The sequence below is a fragment of the Vanellus vanellus genome (assembly GCF_965231255.1).
Source record: "Vanellus vanellus genome assembly, chromosome: 1".
NCBI classification, from domain to species: domain Eukaryota; kingdom Metazoa; phylum Chordata; class Aves; order Charadriiformes; family Charadriidae; genus Vanellus; species Vanellus vanellus.
The window spans coordinates 63976091-63993341 of NC_138905.1; the positions used below are offsets into that span (position 1 = coordinate 63976091).

Genomic DNA, 17251 nt, shown 5'->3' on the forward strand with positions numbered 1-17251 from the left:
TCCATTTCTATCCCACGCCAACACAAAGATTTAGGCTGCCACGCAGTGAGCTGGATTAGGGAATACGACGTGGATTAAATGGGGCTGTGCCGGGAGAGAAGAGTTAGTTTCCAGTTCTCACTGGCTACAGGATCACAATGCATATGCCTCTTCAAGGAACGCTAGCCTGCATTTTAGACACATAGGGGAAACCATGGCACGTTCCCACTCTCCTTCACAAATTACACGCTGCATCCACTGCCATGCCATCTCAAGCCATTCAGCAGAATGGATTTACGGCATATACTGTACTATTTCCAACTCAGTTCTCAATTTCCCGGGAGTACATTCCAGACTACTGAAGCATCCTGAGACAATAGGAGGAGACTGCTCTGGTCTGCCCCAGTTTCAGCTCATTTGCGTCTTCGCTGTAGCAAACAGGTTTCAGAGCCAATTTAATAAAGCCACTGGATAATCATTTGTGGATCCAAAAGTGTATTTTTGTTTGTAGATGCAAAGTGTTTTACTAAAAAAGGGGGGTATAGGGGTTCCCTTTCTTCAGTACAGATCAGCCAAAAAAAACAAAACCCAAACAAACTAGTTTTGTGAAAGGGAGCTCTCTTTATTATATAGAGTGCTTGGAAGCAACTGGTAACTAATTTTTTCCTAAAATGATATAGTCCTTACAGAAAAAAAATCAATTAGGCTTGCATAAGGCAATTTTCCTCGGTTTTACGAGTCTTGTTCAAAAACTTAACTATACAGATTTCAGAACAGAAAATACTAACAGCGAGTCACACATACAGTTAAATATTTTCAAAAATAGACAGGCTAGTTAACATTAATGGAAGGTATGTTAGAGACTGAAAACAGTGCCAGCCGTAAGATTTTTAGCATAACTACACAGAAAATTAGGGCATTTCAATTGTGACCTACAGAGTCTTTTCTCCTCTCGCTGTGTGTGCAGAGACCATTAATATTTGCAAGGTTTGTCATTAAAATGCACGGGGTTGAGGATAAACTGGTTATATATACAGAGGTCGTGTTTTTCTGTTAAAAAACAAACACTTAGAAAACTTAATTCGAGAGACGATATCGTGTGCAACAACGTCTGAATCAATTTTAAAAATAATTACTGCTTTCCTCTCGATTCTCATTAAGCCAATACTGGTGCTGCAAAATTGGCAACTTCTCCAAACCGGTTTGTTCCAGAAAAAGCTGCTCCTATCTAGTTCTGACAGCCTGCTGCTGCTAGTGGAGGGGAGATAGGTTAAACCAACAAGGAAGCACATCTCAAGGGGAAACTGGCATCTACTGCCAAAACGTACGCCTTCAAACAACCACCGATCTAGCAGATCAATTTATTAAAATCCGAAGGCTTTATTTACCACCCTTTAAAATGGAAACAGATGAAAACCAGAGAAAGACTCCTAGCTGTAATCCCCCCTCTGGAAGAGTGTTACAGGCCAGTTTTTATGCTGCAGTGCATTGACTTTCTTGGAAAGCACTGCAGAGCTGAATTAAAATATTTCAGCTGCTCTGTGAAATGGCTCATTGTTTTTGCTATACGTGCTCCATCTTCAAACATTTCAAATATCGCACATTATACTTCATAAACTGTAAATTTTGCAAGGGCTCCAGCCACTTCTGAATACCTTAAGAAATTCTGAAGGGAGGGTTTAGGTGCACATCCAAGGCTGTCCAATGCATTTCCTTCGACGACAAAATTTTAAGAAGTGTCACAATGGTAACAAAGGGAAGTACTGCTATTGTGGGCTAGACAATATTTAAGTACAAGATGATGAATAAAAAGCCTCACTGCCTTGCAATGAACATGCTTAAATGATGATGCAGAAGCTGCCAACAATTATGCCAATTGTCACTGCTGACTGTGATGAGCATTTCTTTCATGAAAATTAAAATACATTCTTTCAAGTCCTGAAATTGTCAAGTATTTCCAACTTATACGTAACGAATTCAAGCATACAAGATGCAAGGATTTTTAAAATTCAGTGACATTCTTGCGTCGTTTTCTCTGAGCAGCCTAGTATTTAATTTTTCGAGTTGCTAACATTCTGAAAGTGGGTTTAATGCTGTCTAGATTCATACATTGTACTAGAATACCATTTTGCAGACGCTCTAGGTTCCTGCCAACAGTGCTCAAGTCCATTGTATCCATGTGCTTTTGGAACAAGGAAATTAATACCTTTCTCCCCAAATAGCAAGATGTTAGGTAGCATATTGTTATTTCTATTTAAAAAAGATCACTGGGGTAAAAAATTTCTATTACCAGAAACTCTGGTACAGAGATGGGCCCCACCTTAGAGTTGTACATACAACACAGGTAGCAATCATATCTTTGTAGCAAGAAATTTCATGGTCTGGTCTTCATCTTTTAGAGTTCTGTCCTGGTTTGAGGTAAAACAGAACCACTTTTCTGTACATTGGCTTTACTTTGCAGTTAAGCCTCTTCTAACTAACTGAACTCTCTGAAATTAACAGCAAATTGTTCAGACACTGTTCACTCCCACAGTGACAAGACCTGATTGTTTCTAATTTATACCAAGGCATGGTATGTAGAGAGGCTCTCGCTTATATTTACTGCTATAGCACCCAAGGGCAGCTCACTTTGTTATTGGCCCCGTTGAAGGGTCAGAAGCAGAAAGGTGTAGCGGGGTCCCACCTGCGGGGAGGAGCGGACAGGACAGGTGACCCAAAACTGACCAACGGGGTATTCCATCCCATCTGCCTCATGCTCAGTGTAAAAGCTGAGGAAGAAAAAGAGCGCTGCCCCTTTGATCCAATGGCCAAATCCGAGGAGGACTTATCTGTTCATCTGCCTTTGATCCCAGTCTGTGCATTCCGGAATCCAGCTCCCATCCGTCACTGAGTCCAGTCTGGGACTTTCCCAGTGCCTGCCAGTGACTTGAACATCATCCTGGGAGCTTGATACTAGTTTTGTATATATTGTATAAATTTCATTATTTTTTTTTATTTTATTATTATTTCATTAAAATAGTTTAGTTTCTTGTCTAAACTCTTAAAGTCTCTTTCTCTCTCTTCCTCCTTCCCCTTCCAAGAGAGGTAGGGGAGAGCTTCTGTCCTTCATTTCAGTGGCCAGTCCAGCCCAAACCACATTAGATTTATTGGCACCCAAAGTGGGGAATTCAGTTAGTTAGAAGAGGCTTAACTGCAAAGTAAAGTTACTGAACACAAGATTGGTTCTGTTTTTCCTCAAACCAGGACATATAGTCAATTTGCCAGGCCTCCCCATACTTAAATTTTAACCATTGTCCCCCATACCACAAAGTTTTTAACCGTTTAGCTTGCTTGATTGCGGTGCACGTTTCACAATTGTGAATAATCTGCGCAATAGTGTCCATTGTTAAATCCACCCCTTGGTCACGGGCCCTTTTATATGTTGTAGCCCTTCCTGATGACCTGAAACATCATGGGTCCACCAAGCTAAAAATAGTTCACCTTTATGTTCCCCGTCCAAATCTGTCTGGAAAATCTTAGCAACCTGATCCACTCGCTGATTGTTTTGATGTTCCTCAGTGGTCCGACTCACGGGTACATGGGCATCTACACGATGTACCTTTATGACTAATTTCCCTAGCTGGTCAACAATATCTTGCCACAATTCAGCAGCCCAGATGGGTTTACCTCTGCGCTGCCAGTTGCTCTGCTTCCACTGCTTCAACGACCCCCACAGAGCATTTGCCACCATCCGTGAGTCAGTATAGAGATAAGAGTATTGGCCACTTTTCTCACTCAGCAATGCCTAAAGCCAGCTGGATGGCTTTTAACTCTGCATGTTGACTATATGTCCTGGTTCTCATCTACTACCAGCTGAAAGTTCAGTAGTTGCAGTCCAATGCATCTATTACCAGAAATGATAGTTACAAAAAAGTAGGTAAGTAGATTTCTGTTTGGGCAGTTGGAGACAGCCACAAGCCAAGGAACCAAGCCCTTCTGGAAGCCACTGAAAGAGTTGGTTCTTTTTAACCCTGTGTTGAAGAGATGAAAACTGTACTCTAACACGTGACACACTTCACCGTTTCACCCACTTCCTCCATTTAGCTCCAGATACCATCACGTTCCCATCAACACTGAGCAGATGTGAAGGTAAAAAAAAAAAAAAAAAAAAAAAGCCTCGAAAAATAAAGAACTTCTAAGACTCTGAACCACATTAAGGGAATCAAGTTGGAAGCAGTAGGGGGAACAACAGCAGGTAACAGGCTTTAGTCAGGGTATTTCAGGAGAAATGTCATCCAAAAAAGGAATGCCAATGCAATTCAAGGCCTTTGGCCAGCTCACGTTGCTCTCTCTCCGAGTGCTCAGATGCACCCTTACAATCCGTTCTTCCATGAGTCTCCTCCCATTCTCAATACGATCACTGCTCAATAACCGGAAACTACCTATCAGGACTTGGGAAACTAGTCTCTTGGCCCTCATTTTTCAAGCCCTTAGCCTCAGGGGAGCAATTCAGGTGCCTAAACAGACATATCTAATTTGAGAAGGATATCCTGCCTGGCTTCCAGCTACTATTCCAAAAGGAAACAGGTCTCCCGTGGATTGTGTAGTACAGCTGCCAGCCCTTTTTTGAATATCACAGGCATCTCAGAAATTCAGAAGTGGCAGAAGATATTCCAGTTTGGACAGCTGAATCTCAACTTGCCCGTCTACTCTATTTCCCATAACTTTGCTACCGCGATTTGAAATTCCTGGTGCAAAATCCAACTGAGAGGCACACAGAAGATCTCTTAGGTAGCACCCAAACAAACTACGGTCTGTAGCTCCAAAGGAAGTCTTGGTTAAAATCACTTCAGTGTCAACATTCAGAGCCATCAACTTGTTAACTGCAGTGTTTGCTGCATCCATCTGTAACCTGCTATACAGTTAACCGTTTTGAAATTCTCCTCAAGGACAGACAGAACTCAAAAGTCATCAATACCTCTATTATGTTTCCTTCAAACCATCTCAAAATATATCTTACAGTGAGGTAATAAATATAATGGAAGACCCCATCAATTTTACCCGTAAATTGTATATGCAGGGAATGGGTGCTAATTTAGAATAACAGGTTCTGCCTTTATTTAGGTCACTTTGTTTAGTAAAGGGGTGGAGAGAAGAAAAAGAAAGGGCAGGCTGGTATAAAAAAAATAGATTTTTTTGCTAATTAGTGTCTCTTCGCTATATTCTTCAGTGACAATATGATAACAGCACATTTACCACACAAGACCAATGCTTAGGACTTAGATCCCCAACAGCAAGAAAGAGGAATTTAATATGTATTTATCAATGATTTCTCAATATTTATAAAGGCACACTTTTAATCTGTGCTGCAATTAAGCCTGTTATTAATTCTCTCATTATTAATCTGGTAATATTTTAAGGATTTTTTTTAAATTATTTATTTCTTTTTAAAGCTTGTTTTTGACAGAGACAATGAAAGGCACAAACAATATTTGATGAAAATTCCCACTCTGATAAATGTAGTCAATAAGACAAAAAAATAAAAATACTCTTATTTCCTGCAGTTCCCATCAGATAGGTCTGAGTGCTCTGCAAGACACTATTATTGGAGTAAAAAAAATAAAGATTCAAGCCATTTAATTTATTTGAGCAAAACAACCCCAAGATTCCCAAATTCGGTCTGTCTGACTACTTGTTATATCCAAAAGCTGTTTAATACTAAAGCTTGTCACATTCAGAATTTTTGCTATGAAAAAGTAACTCTCAATGGCAGCACGGAAATAACAGATTTACTATGCCAAAGTGACTCCGTAAAGTTAAGCTTTGTGCTTGAAAGATGGATAAAGTTTCTCTGAAGTGCTGCCAAATTTCAGTAAATGGGATTCATCTACGTATTGATTTCCATGAAGTTCCCTTCACAGTCAATGAAGACCTAGGTAATACAGTTAAGCCACGAGCTGTCTCATCCTAAAAGCAGGTGTCTACATTTGGACAGATGAATTGTACCTTTAAAACATCCACACTTCCAGTAACTATACTAATACTCCTATCTACTATTGGGTATCCAGTTCAATGGCAAAAATCCCCCTAGTGTCCCAAAACCAGTAACTAGAGAGGTGTCCTGGTTGGAAGCCCAAACCGCGACAAGATACTATCCCCCAAGTTATCTGCAAGTTACAAGCATTGCACTTTTGGGTGCAGATGTACAGGAGTAAAAAGCCAACTCGCTTCATATTCCTCTGTTATATGTGCCCAGTATCCCACAGCACTGCTGTAAGGGTTCAAAAAGCAAGGTGACCAGCTTTTCCCAGTTCCCGCGTAACACTAAGACTACAAAGCTGGAGCAATATATGCGTCGTGAGATCCACGCAGACTATACAGCCTCCAAGAACCGATATTAATTAAGGAGCAGCATTGTTCCTTCTACTCTGACAATGCATTAATATGAAAATTACTGCAGGTGACTAATAAAACGTATTCCTTCTGGGTTGAAGAGGTGTGATGATTGACCAAGAATAACAATGATTTCAAACAGCTGCCCTAGCGCTCTCAGAAAACAGCGGGTTACAAAGGCAGCAGTGATACTACTTGTGTTCCCACTGCATATTTCCTGATATTCTCTCTTGTAATCTGCAGTAGATAACTGAACCACGAACTAGGCTTTGTTAGCTGATGTGAACATGCACATACACCGAACAAATAAAGTCTTCCTATGGTTTCCCCCATTTCCCCAAAACCAGAAAAGAGCTCCTTTAAAGGTGCTTTCCCAGCATGACACCCTCTGTACTGAGATTGAGGCTTAGGGAAATTAATCTTCTACCAAAACTGGTCTTCATAAATCCCATTTACTTTTCCTTTAGATTCACTTGATCTATTTCCACCTTCTTGTGCCATACTGCCTGAAAGAATTGATCATCTATTAGTTCAGATGATAAAGTTCTGGAAACATTACATTTGGCCTCCAATACCCGTTTGGGAATGAACTAAGATTATACTCCTACTTTATTTTTAAAGAATATTCACAAGGGTTCAAACACGGCGTTGTGATTCTTAACCTACCTGGCTGGCATAATGACAAATGAAAAAGAAAAAACAAAACTACCCCAACTTTAAGGCAGAACAACAGCTATTCTGGCAAATGTTTCAAGTCAGACATCCTGCAGCTTACAGCACCTTCACTATGTTCTCAATAATTTAAATCAGTCAAAAGGCAGCCAAAGAAAACCTTATTAAATCTGATCTCATCCCAGTGGAACTGGAAGCAGGGAAAAAGAAAAAAGCCCACACAATAAATACAATCAGATTGGAACACAATACTACTGTTGCTAAATGGACTTTACAAGGATGTAAGATTAGCCTTTATCTTCTTAAAGGGTCCAGACTACATTCAGCTCTCGCACAAAGGGTGGAGCGGAGGGAAGAGGACTGTCAGTTCAATCCATTTGGGATGCCCATATAGAAAGTATTCTTCATTTTGTCAAAAGAACGTATAGAATGATTATTTTAAGAATAGATCTTTGGCCTCATTGAATTTAAATAGTAGCGATAATAATCTAGAAAACATACAAGCTACCTTAAACTGTGGCTTTGCATCTAAGTTGTAACTGGTCCAAGTTAGAAGGCCATTTCTAAGCAGAAAAAGGCAACAGAGGATCGTCTCCTGATCTGCAGTTGAACCTGCTGTCCTGGTTTGAGTCCATCAAGATAGACAGAATTTTACTGATGGTGCCAGTCCCAACAGTTTATAAAACAAATACCTATCTATCAGGTGGTAACAGCAATTTTGGCAGGTCATTCTTATGACAGAGAATAAGACGCTATTGCTAGGGGTTTTTTTTGTTTTATCTTCCTTGCTAGAAGATGTGGGAAGACCACAGGCCCTCCCGTACATTCCATCCCAGGATTTTCTGAACAGTCTTTCACAACATTGGACTCTGCCTTTGCTATGAAGCAGGGAATTACCATTCTATTTTACAGCTTGGAGTGTAGTATTTGAAGTAAGGGCTGCTAGCATCTCTAGATTCACATTCAGGTAGACTATGGGAAAAAAACCTCACAAACTCACCTATTTTGAGATAATACTCGCTTAGGCAAAGCTTAAAGCGTGAGCTCTGAATCCACATTTGAGCTTTTTGCATAGAGAAGGGACTGAGGAAAAGTGGAGCTTCTCCAAAGAGATCAAGTTCCTTTAACTTTTGATTAAACTAAACAATCCAAGCATTCTAAATTATTTGCGGGTTTCAAAGAAAGATTTGCTAGTCGGACGGTTATTCCCTCATAGTCCCTGCTTGCTACCAGCAATTGGAAGAGAAAACAGAACTACTGAAGGCCAAGTAGCCTGTAGTTGGTAAGCTTAACAATTAATAGGCTAAAACAACTGAGAACAATAGCTGCTAATGCGTGATGAAAGACCCCCAAACAAGACAAAAGCAAGTAAGGAAGAGAACTACTGAGGGCTGAAAACCACCCACTTAAGCAAGCACAGGTACTGCTGGAACTGGGAAGCTGTAAACCCTCAAAAGAGCTACATCTAACCCTGAAGTATACTACCTCCAAGATTTTAGTGTTCCCAGGACATTTAGCCATTACTGAAGCCGTATCGGACACTACACATCATTACACAGCTCTACATTCATTCAGCAAAGCTTGTCTGCTAAACAGACTGTCTCAGCTTCTGACTCATCAGCCCACTACTCTAATTTATCACTTTGGGGCTAGGGAATGCTATGATTTTCAACTTTTACTTGAAAACTATTGAAACAATAGTTACAAGCCACAGAACTTTTCCAAAGGCAAAGATGATTCAAAGCTGCTTCAGCTTCTTTTTAAACCAACTGACTAGAAGGGCAGGCAATTTACACCCCTACATTACTTTAGCAAGTAGTTTACTCATTTTCACGGAATCACAGAGTTTTCAGAGTTGGAAGGGACCTCTAGAGATCATCTAGTCCAACTCCCCTGCTAAAGCAGGATTGCCCAGAGCACATTACTCAGGACTGCATCCAGGCGGGTCTTGAAAATCTCCAGGGAAGGGGACTCCACAACCTCCCTGGGCAGCCTGTTCCAGTGCCCTGTCACCCTCACCATAAAGAAGTGTTTCCGTGTATTTGAACGGAACTTCCTGTGTTCTAACTTGTGCCCATTGCCCCTCGTCCTGTCACTGGCAACCATTGAAAAGAGCCTGGCTCCATCCTCCTTCAACCCACCCTTTAGATACTTGTATGCCATAATAAGGTCTCCCCTCAGCCTTCTCTTCTCCAGGCTAAAGAGTCCCAGCTCTCTCAGCCTTTCCTCATAAGGCAGATGCTCCAATCCCTTAATCATCTTAGTTGCCCTTTGCTGGACTGTCCCTCTTGAACTGGGGAGCCCAAAACTGGACACAGGATTCCAGTTGTGGCCTCACCAGTGCAGAGTAGAGGGGGAGAATGACGTCCTTCGACCTACTGGCCATACTCTTCTCTATGCAGCCCAGGATTCCATTGGCCTTTTTGGCAACAAGGGCACATTGCTGGCTCATGGATAATCTACTGTCTACTAGGACCCCCAGATCCTTCTCCTCAGAACTACTTCCCAGCAGGTCTGCCCCTAACCTATACTGGTGCTTTGCATTCTTCCTCCCCAGGTGCAGGACCTTGCACTTGCTTTTGTTGAACCTCATTAGGTTCTTCTCTGCCCAGCTCTACCATTTTAAGGCAGAGTCCAGGTTGAAAAAAAAAAAAAAAAAAAAAAAATAGTACATTACATAACTTTTGCTGCTCAGGCCAAACTTGCATACTACTCATTTCTAGTAACAGGCCTGTTGTTGCTGGGCTGTTTTATCAAGGCACTGTACCCTGCTCCCACTTCAAAATGGCTTATCCCCCAGCCCCAGCAGAGGCCTGCAGCTCTCTGCCTCTCTTTCTTCCCACCTACTCATTCCCTGCACAGCCACTAGTGTTCCCTCCCCTAACCAGGGTCACCAGCGTTACAGGTACCCTGACCTAGCAAGTTCAGCAGCAGCCTAAGCGTAACGTGAACTTCTGTTAAGCTGGTTTATAGCATTAGTTTAACAAACTTCAACTCCGCACATCCGTAACCACGTCGTGACTCTACAGCAGATGCCTAGAAATGAATGAAGTGGATTAAGCAAACTTTTAAGTTTATTTCACGCTTTCTGAAATCAAGTAGACATCCTAGAAAATACATGGGGTTTTTCCAAGTCAACGTTTACATAAAACCAGCCGTGTTTCTTTTTTAATATGCGCAGTACAGACAGATATGTCAACTAACTGGGAAAACATACAGTCACTTTTCAAATTAGGTAATCATTTTAGTTCAAAGGGTATTTCAGCTCCAGCCTTGTTTTATTCAAATTGCACTATATTCACTTGAGAGACTAGAGTAGAAAGGGGAACTCACCACTTTTAAAAAAAAAAGTTGCCTGTGGCAACTTACTTATTAATCAGAAACAGGAATCTTTCTACAGTCAGAAAGCAAATGGCTCAGTTCTCTTGTCCATGTACTACCACTTATGGAGGGTTCAGCACTGGAGTTGCAGATTTCTTTCTTGAAATGAGGAAGTGCCCATGACCCAAATCCACTTTAGAAACAAGGGCCCTCAAAACCTGTGCGTGCAGTTCGAACAGCTGAGCCTTGCTTACCGTCTTCCTTTTTTCCATAGCCTGCTGATAAACTTCAAAAATAAGCAGAAAGCTTTTTTAACATCAGTCCTCTATCATAAGTTCGTAATGTATGCAAGGTAATACACAACTTTCTCCCACATGAAAGCTTCAAATAAGCATTTACTTGAAGCACTGGAGAGACAGTATCAAACAATTAGGAACATTCCTTTGCTCAACCTTCAGTTTCATACTTGACTTTACAAGACTGTTTCTTGTTAAGAATGGTGTAATTTTCTTAGTTACTTCACACAACTGTTTCCTGCTCTCTTTGATGGTAAACATTTATGTTTTTATACATTCTCTCTGGCCACTAGAAAAAAAAAGAAGAGTAGATATTTAGTCAGTTCAACTGTGACACTGACTTCTTCAAGGCATGTTTGAGCTGCAAGCATATAGTTTAAAGAGTAAGTGACTCTATAGCAACCTAGCTGCCGAGGTAAATTTTAACAGCATCACTGTAATTTTTCTATGAAAACAATTTTTCTGTAACCTTTAAATTAGCCAAACAAAAAAGAAGGCATCATTAAACTGTTAGAGCAGATAAAAGTTAAATAGGAGATAGTAAGTCCAGTAGGAGTTTTTGCTACTATTCACATGCTTTTCTGCTTCCAACCCTCCAGCTTGGTACATAAAGTTAGCTGACCTTGGTCGTTATAGCAATAAGTACAATCAGGAGCCTCTCTGCATACCGTTGCTTGGTATTAACTATAAACATCCTATCTGCTAGAAGCAGATACTGAAAAACATGCCGTTAATTTCAGAGAGTGCAGTTAGTTAGAAGAGACTTAACTGAAAAGTAAAATTACTGAAAAGGAACATTGGGTTTGTTCTGTCTTAAACCAGGACAACAATTCAGCTGGATCATCTGCATAGGTCCACAATGCAAGCTACAGGGGCATTCACCTGAAGAACCCTGCCTGACCAGCACATTATTGTCGCTAGGTAATCAGTGATAACTACTATATTTCATCTTATTGTCAAAATCTTGTGAAAGTCTGAAGTTAGAAATTTAGAAATAACAAATTTTTCATAAACAGTCAGTTATTCATACTGAAATACAGTCACATTAAAATCCACTTTAACTTCTCTTTGGTTTTCCCCTGTCTTTTTTTTAGATTAGATATAATGGGCAAAATACCAGTTTACTGTTACTGGGAAATTCCACTAAATAATATGGAAATTCCACCCACAGCATCTTAACACAAACTCACACAACCCTGGCATAAAGCTTTTCCTGTACAAAAGACCAGCTGCTTTAACACCGCTACACTCGGAATCAAGAGTTCCAGCAAAATTCCTTTCTTAAATATAACAAACTGAGTAAAGTTGAGTGGACGTGGCCACTTTGTAGTACTCGTGTAAGTCAGCAGGCCAACCTAAGAGCCTGCTGCATGGCCTACTAGCTCTTCAGTACGTTTCTCCGATGAACGAGCTGGCCCACAAGGACCACACTCCTTCCTCAACTTGCCTCTTAATGGACATGTGCACCATTTTTTCCCTCGCTCCTCAGACAAGTCATTTTAAGAGGTCTCTCTCATATGCATTAAAACAACCCAATATACTTTCAACTAGATACACATCTGAGAATTTTTAATACGTTCCTCTCCTGTTAGCTTATGATCTAGGATTCCTCTCCATTATCAAAAGTACTAATTGCTTACCAGAAACTTTATCGGAACAGAGATCAGTTGGCCTCTGAGGATTTAAATCTTCACTTAAAAAAAAAAAAGTCTGACGCAACAGTTCAGGTATTTTGAGAACTTCTACAGCCTAACTTCTAAAAGGCTTCTAATTCAAACGAACCCGGCTACATCACTGCAGTTGTTTTAACACTCATCTGATGTTTCTGATGGCTTCAGCTTTTCAATCTCCCACTTTCTATTGGTGAAAGCAAGAATGCAAATGCATCTAACCTACCCTCAAAAGACTATTCTGTACACATACGTAAGATAATAAGCATACGTTATATGCTTATATTAATCATATATCGGAGCAAGCATGATTAAAGCTTCTTTCAGCATCATGTAGTTGTCCACCTTAATAAAGGCTGCATAAGTATGCCTACAGATTTTTGTGGAACTCCTGATAGAAAAGAATGCAGGAATTTTTGGCAAATACATGCTGTATTTCAAATTACACTTGTATAATCAGTATCATAGCCCATCATATATATCTTGAAAGCATACCTATTTCTAAAAGAAGGGCATTATAATTAGAAAAATCAGAACCTTCTCTAGACAGTTTACTGATTATTATTTTAAGTTTTTACTAGTTTCAGGACTTTTTAGCCAAGAGGTTTGTCCATTACAGGCCATCAAAACAATAATATTATACTTCCTCTGTAACAATGCTAAAAGCTTCTCACATATGAAATCTCTAGGGCTCCAGGAGTTTTCAATTCAAAGTAAGCACAAATGAAAAACAGTATGAAAACCAGGCGTATCTTTCCTATGCATATTCCTATAATGCATATTATTTTCAAGCATCAGCACTCCCGAATCTCCTTAAGTTTGTTACAGGTTAAACAATTCAGTTCTTGATGGCACCACAGCAGAAATAAAACTTGTGAAAGGATGCATAGATGCAACCATATATGTGCAAGTGTGAGCATATACCCACACAAATAAAATGTGGACTCTGTAATGGCAAAGATGGAGAGAATTCACTTTAAGCAAGTGGCAATATGAAAGATGAAATTGAAATAATCATATCTAGCAGGCAGATTACATCTTCTTAGACTCTTAAGAACTGGAAGAAAAATTGATCTTCATAAGAAAGCTCAAATTAAGCTATTCTGTCCTTCAAACTGATTAATAAGGATCGTAATCATTATCAAACTGAAAGAGGGAAAGAACATGTTACATACAAAAAATAAGAAAATTTAAGTTAATTTCAAAAGCTGTATTTTCACCGTCAAATGAAATGATGACATCGGAAAGTCCAGATATCGAGATCAGATAAGAGCCTGAAAGAGTTTAAAGCTATCTGGGTAAGGACTAACTGTGGGACATAACAAAACAGCAGGGTTAAGTCTTCATTCCATGCCTTATAGACCTCCAAATTGTATTGATAAATGAGTATTTCTGGGCATTAATAAGCTGAAATATGAAATATGAGCATCACTGAAATCCTTGTTTAGTAACTCTGAAGTATTTATTACTTACTTAACAGCAAGTATTAAACGTATTTGAGTTGTTAGTCCAGACACTCCCCAAGAATTTATATCCTGGGAGTGTCCAAACATTACATGTTTTTAACAGCTTCATACAGAATTGTTTGCTAGTAGGCTTGTCTACAGATAAAACATAGAAAAATAAAATTCCCTCTACTATTTTTGGTATTGACACTATTAAGATTTAATCATGATACCTGCATAAAACTTCGCTACGCATTCCATTCACTAGTTTTTCCCCACACCAGTGCCCAATCTATTTTGTGTACAGATTGGTGATAAGGAACAAATAAGGATGTTTGCAACTTACTTAAATAGTTTTGAAAAGGAACAGACTCTCAATCTATAATGTCACAGTTTTCATGTTTCTCTTGCACATTCAAAAATTCCACAAGAATACTATGATGTCCAGGTGCTCCCCACAGTAGGCACACTGTCCTTTAATTAAGTATAGACTACCACTTAACTAGTCATTGAAGCACCACCCGGCACAAAATTTGGGCAAATAGCAGATTTCTAATAACAGCCTTCTCGTATGCACCAGTTGTAACTCACACAATCAAATAGTAAAGAATGGCCATTTGAGAAACAAAAAGATAGTTAGTAGCAGTGTCTGTAGACACTTGCTTGCAAGCTAGTACCACACTGACAGACCCACTCTTGCACCATTGCCCATGGTCCGTAATGTTATGCAGCTGGCAACCCATTTTTTGGCAATGCAACAACAAAAATATCGCCTGCGTCAAGTAAGCTGCCATTGGGCATTCAGAAAACAAGCAGTGAGTTCTCCAGTGCTAAGACCATTGAAGTCTGTTGCAGAGCTGATTGTGCTACACCATAAACTTCAGGAGCTGGACGGAGATCAGAAATCCCAAGTTTTCTTTTCTACAGAAATTATTTTATTTCAAAACTGAACGCATGTAGTAGTGTAGAGTATATCCATGCCAAACTGCCTTGCTACCAGCCTACCTCTGCAGGAGGAATACCGATTAACATCCACCACAGGAAACTCCTTCACGTGTCTTGACACTTCTCTTTGCCATTACCCATGCTGAACATCATACTCAAGCGAGCAACACTAGAATTCTTAATCCACTCTAGATGCTTACACTTGAAAAAAATTTTCAAGGCACTCCTTTATTAGTTGTTAGTATCTTTGTAGAGAGACAACATTCTTCCAAGTAAACTTGTCTATAGGTTGGAAGTTGAAAGCATGCATTATTCTAGTAAAGTAATAGACTGTTTCTGTTTGGAAACAGTTTACTGAAGACAAAAAGCACATCCAGATTATACTTGAAACTCAGTTCCTCTTTAGCTGCCTTTTCCTCAACTAACTTGGATATTAGCACATCTCAAGGCTGGCTCAGTGAAGCACTTTTCAAGTCACATCCTCTCCTTTGCTCAAGACAGACTCCTTTCAACCAATCTTTCTTCAGCTTCTTTTTGTGCAACATCTTACTGCTGAGCACACGTGCATAAGCAGTCTGTCTGCTTATCTTTCAGGAGCTTTTCATAGTTGGTAATTCCATTGTGTTCCTTACCTAGGATATTCCTTCCAGCACAAATAGCTTCCTTGCTGTTTATTTCTTCAGTTTAGTCACAGTAATCTCATAATTTACATCATGAGAGACATTTACTATCCAACTTTTTTTAAGCTTATACTCTTTAGTTTATTTCTTCAGGTCACACCTCATAAACATTTTGCACAACACATTACCAGAAGAGGTGATAGATTTGCACCAGTTTGTTCTTCCTTCCATCTTCTGAGACCTTAAGAACTCCTCCAAACATAATGTTTTTCTTCAATATAATCAGCTTTAGACACTGACACTTTCTTCCCCCCCCCCCAATCCCAACTTACGTTTACAACTTTTTTATATCAGTTGGAAAACAGAAAACAGCCGATGCACTTTATCAAAGTTAGGCCTTTGCTAGCTAGTACGCAGCCATTGTCATTTTAACTGGGCCGAAACCCTGCAACCCCTGAGCTAGCTGTATCTCTGCCCCCTTTCTCATTTCCAAGTATCTCAGCTTGAAATACCTCCCCATACACCAAAGTTTGTGTTTCTTCTGTTCCTCTCGTATGAGCAATAACATCTCCTGGATCAACCAAGCTTACATATACTGGCTTTGGGTCTCCCAGATTTTTCCCATTCTGGAACTTCTGACTAGGCAGTCAGACTACTACATAAATTACATGCTAAAATTAAAGACCGGATGAATACGCTAAAATATACATCTATGTAGATGAAGAGGTTTAGCATATCCTGCTAATAACACACTCAGGACTTTCTCAGATATTCTCAGGCAAGGCTGTCTCTCCAATTGTTCCAAATATTCCTTTCAATAGGGTGTTCCTTTATGAATTGCTGCAAACATTTTGCATAGTCAAGTTGTAACCTTTCTGGTCAGAACTACTGGCAGGATGGTAAATGTTTCCCAAACGCATTTAAAGGACAGTAGCCAATACTTGCTTAAGAATGACCAATCCGGAATTACTACTTCTTTCTTTATGTAGCATTTTTCACTTGAGCCCCCACTACACATCCCAATAAGCACAGCCTCCACTGATACCTATAGAGAAGCTCAATTCCCATCACACCCTCTTTTCTATTCAAGTTTCTCCAGGATCTTCACCCATTTCCAATAGAGGATGCTTGTTTGCACCTTTTTCTAAGATGACGTTGCCTTTAACAAAACTAAATGACCCACTAGACCAAAGAGGGCTCGGAAAAAAAAAAAAAAAAAAAAAGAAAACACATCAGGAAAGTAGTTTCAGATTGTAGTTTATTGCACATCATCTACAGCGTTGACATTCAGCTACTGTGACAGTACACGAGCTTAGCAAAACTTCCTCATGGCATTCTCCTTTCAGCGCGACAATTAAACAAGTTAAGTGATACATCGACGCATTACCAGCTCCGTCCGGGCTGCCTGTCACCCGGACCGGTGTCACCGCTTGCCCGCCCGGGCGCTCGGACCCTCCCCGGCCCCGCGCCCTGCCGGCGGGACGGACGACACCTGCGGAGCTCCCCCCAGGTGAGCTCCAGACTGCCAGCCTGGAAGCATTACTCAAAAAAAGCCTGTTTTGTTTTGTTTTTTTCTCGCTACGTTTACCTGCCTTCGTATCACCTCGTATTAAGGCGTTCCCCCCCCCCCCGCCGTGGCCCCTTTGGGCGCCCACCGCGGGAGGCTGCCCCGGCCCGCCCGGTGGGGGGAGGAGGAGTGGGAGGGACACGGCCCCTCTCTCCACACACAGAGAGGTCCTGGGAAAGTAAATTACTGCCTTCTTCCGCGGTGGGAAATTTAAAAATAATAATTAACAACAATAATAATAATTAAAAAGAAAGAGCACCACAATCCCCTCGCCAGCCTCGGCGCTGGCGAGCAGCGAGGGCAGCCCGCCCTTGCCGGCTCCGCGGCCGGGCAGCTGCACCCCGCCCACGGCACCCGGTGCTTC

At 40.5% G+C, this 17251-nt stretch overlaps 1 protein-coding gene across 2 annotated transcripts in view; it reads right to left on the minus strand.

Annotated features, from left to right (window-relative positions):
* Positions 1 to 17251, minus strand: part of TRIM24 (tripartite motif containing 24) — a 64300-nt gene that overhangs the window by 46436 nt on the left and 613 nt on the right. The gene's annotated exons all lie outside the window — the stretch shown is intronic.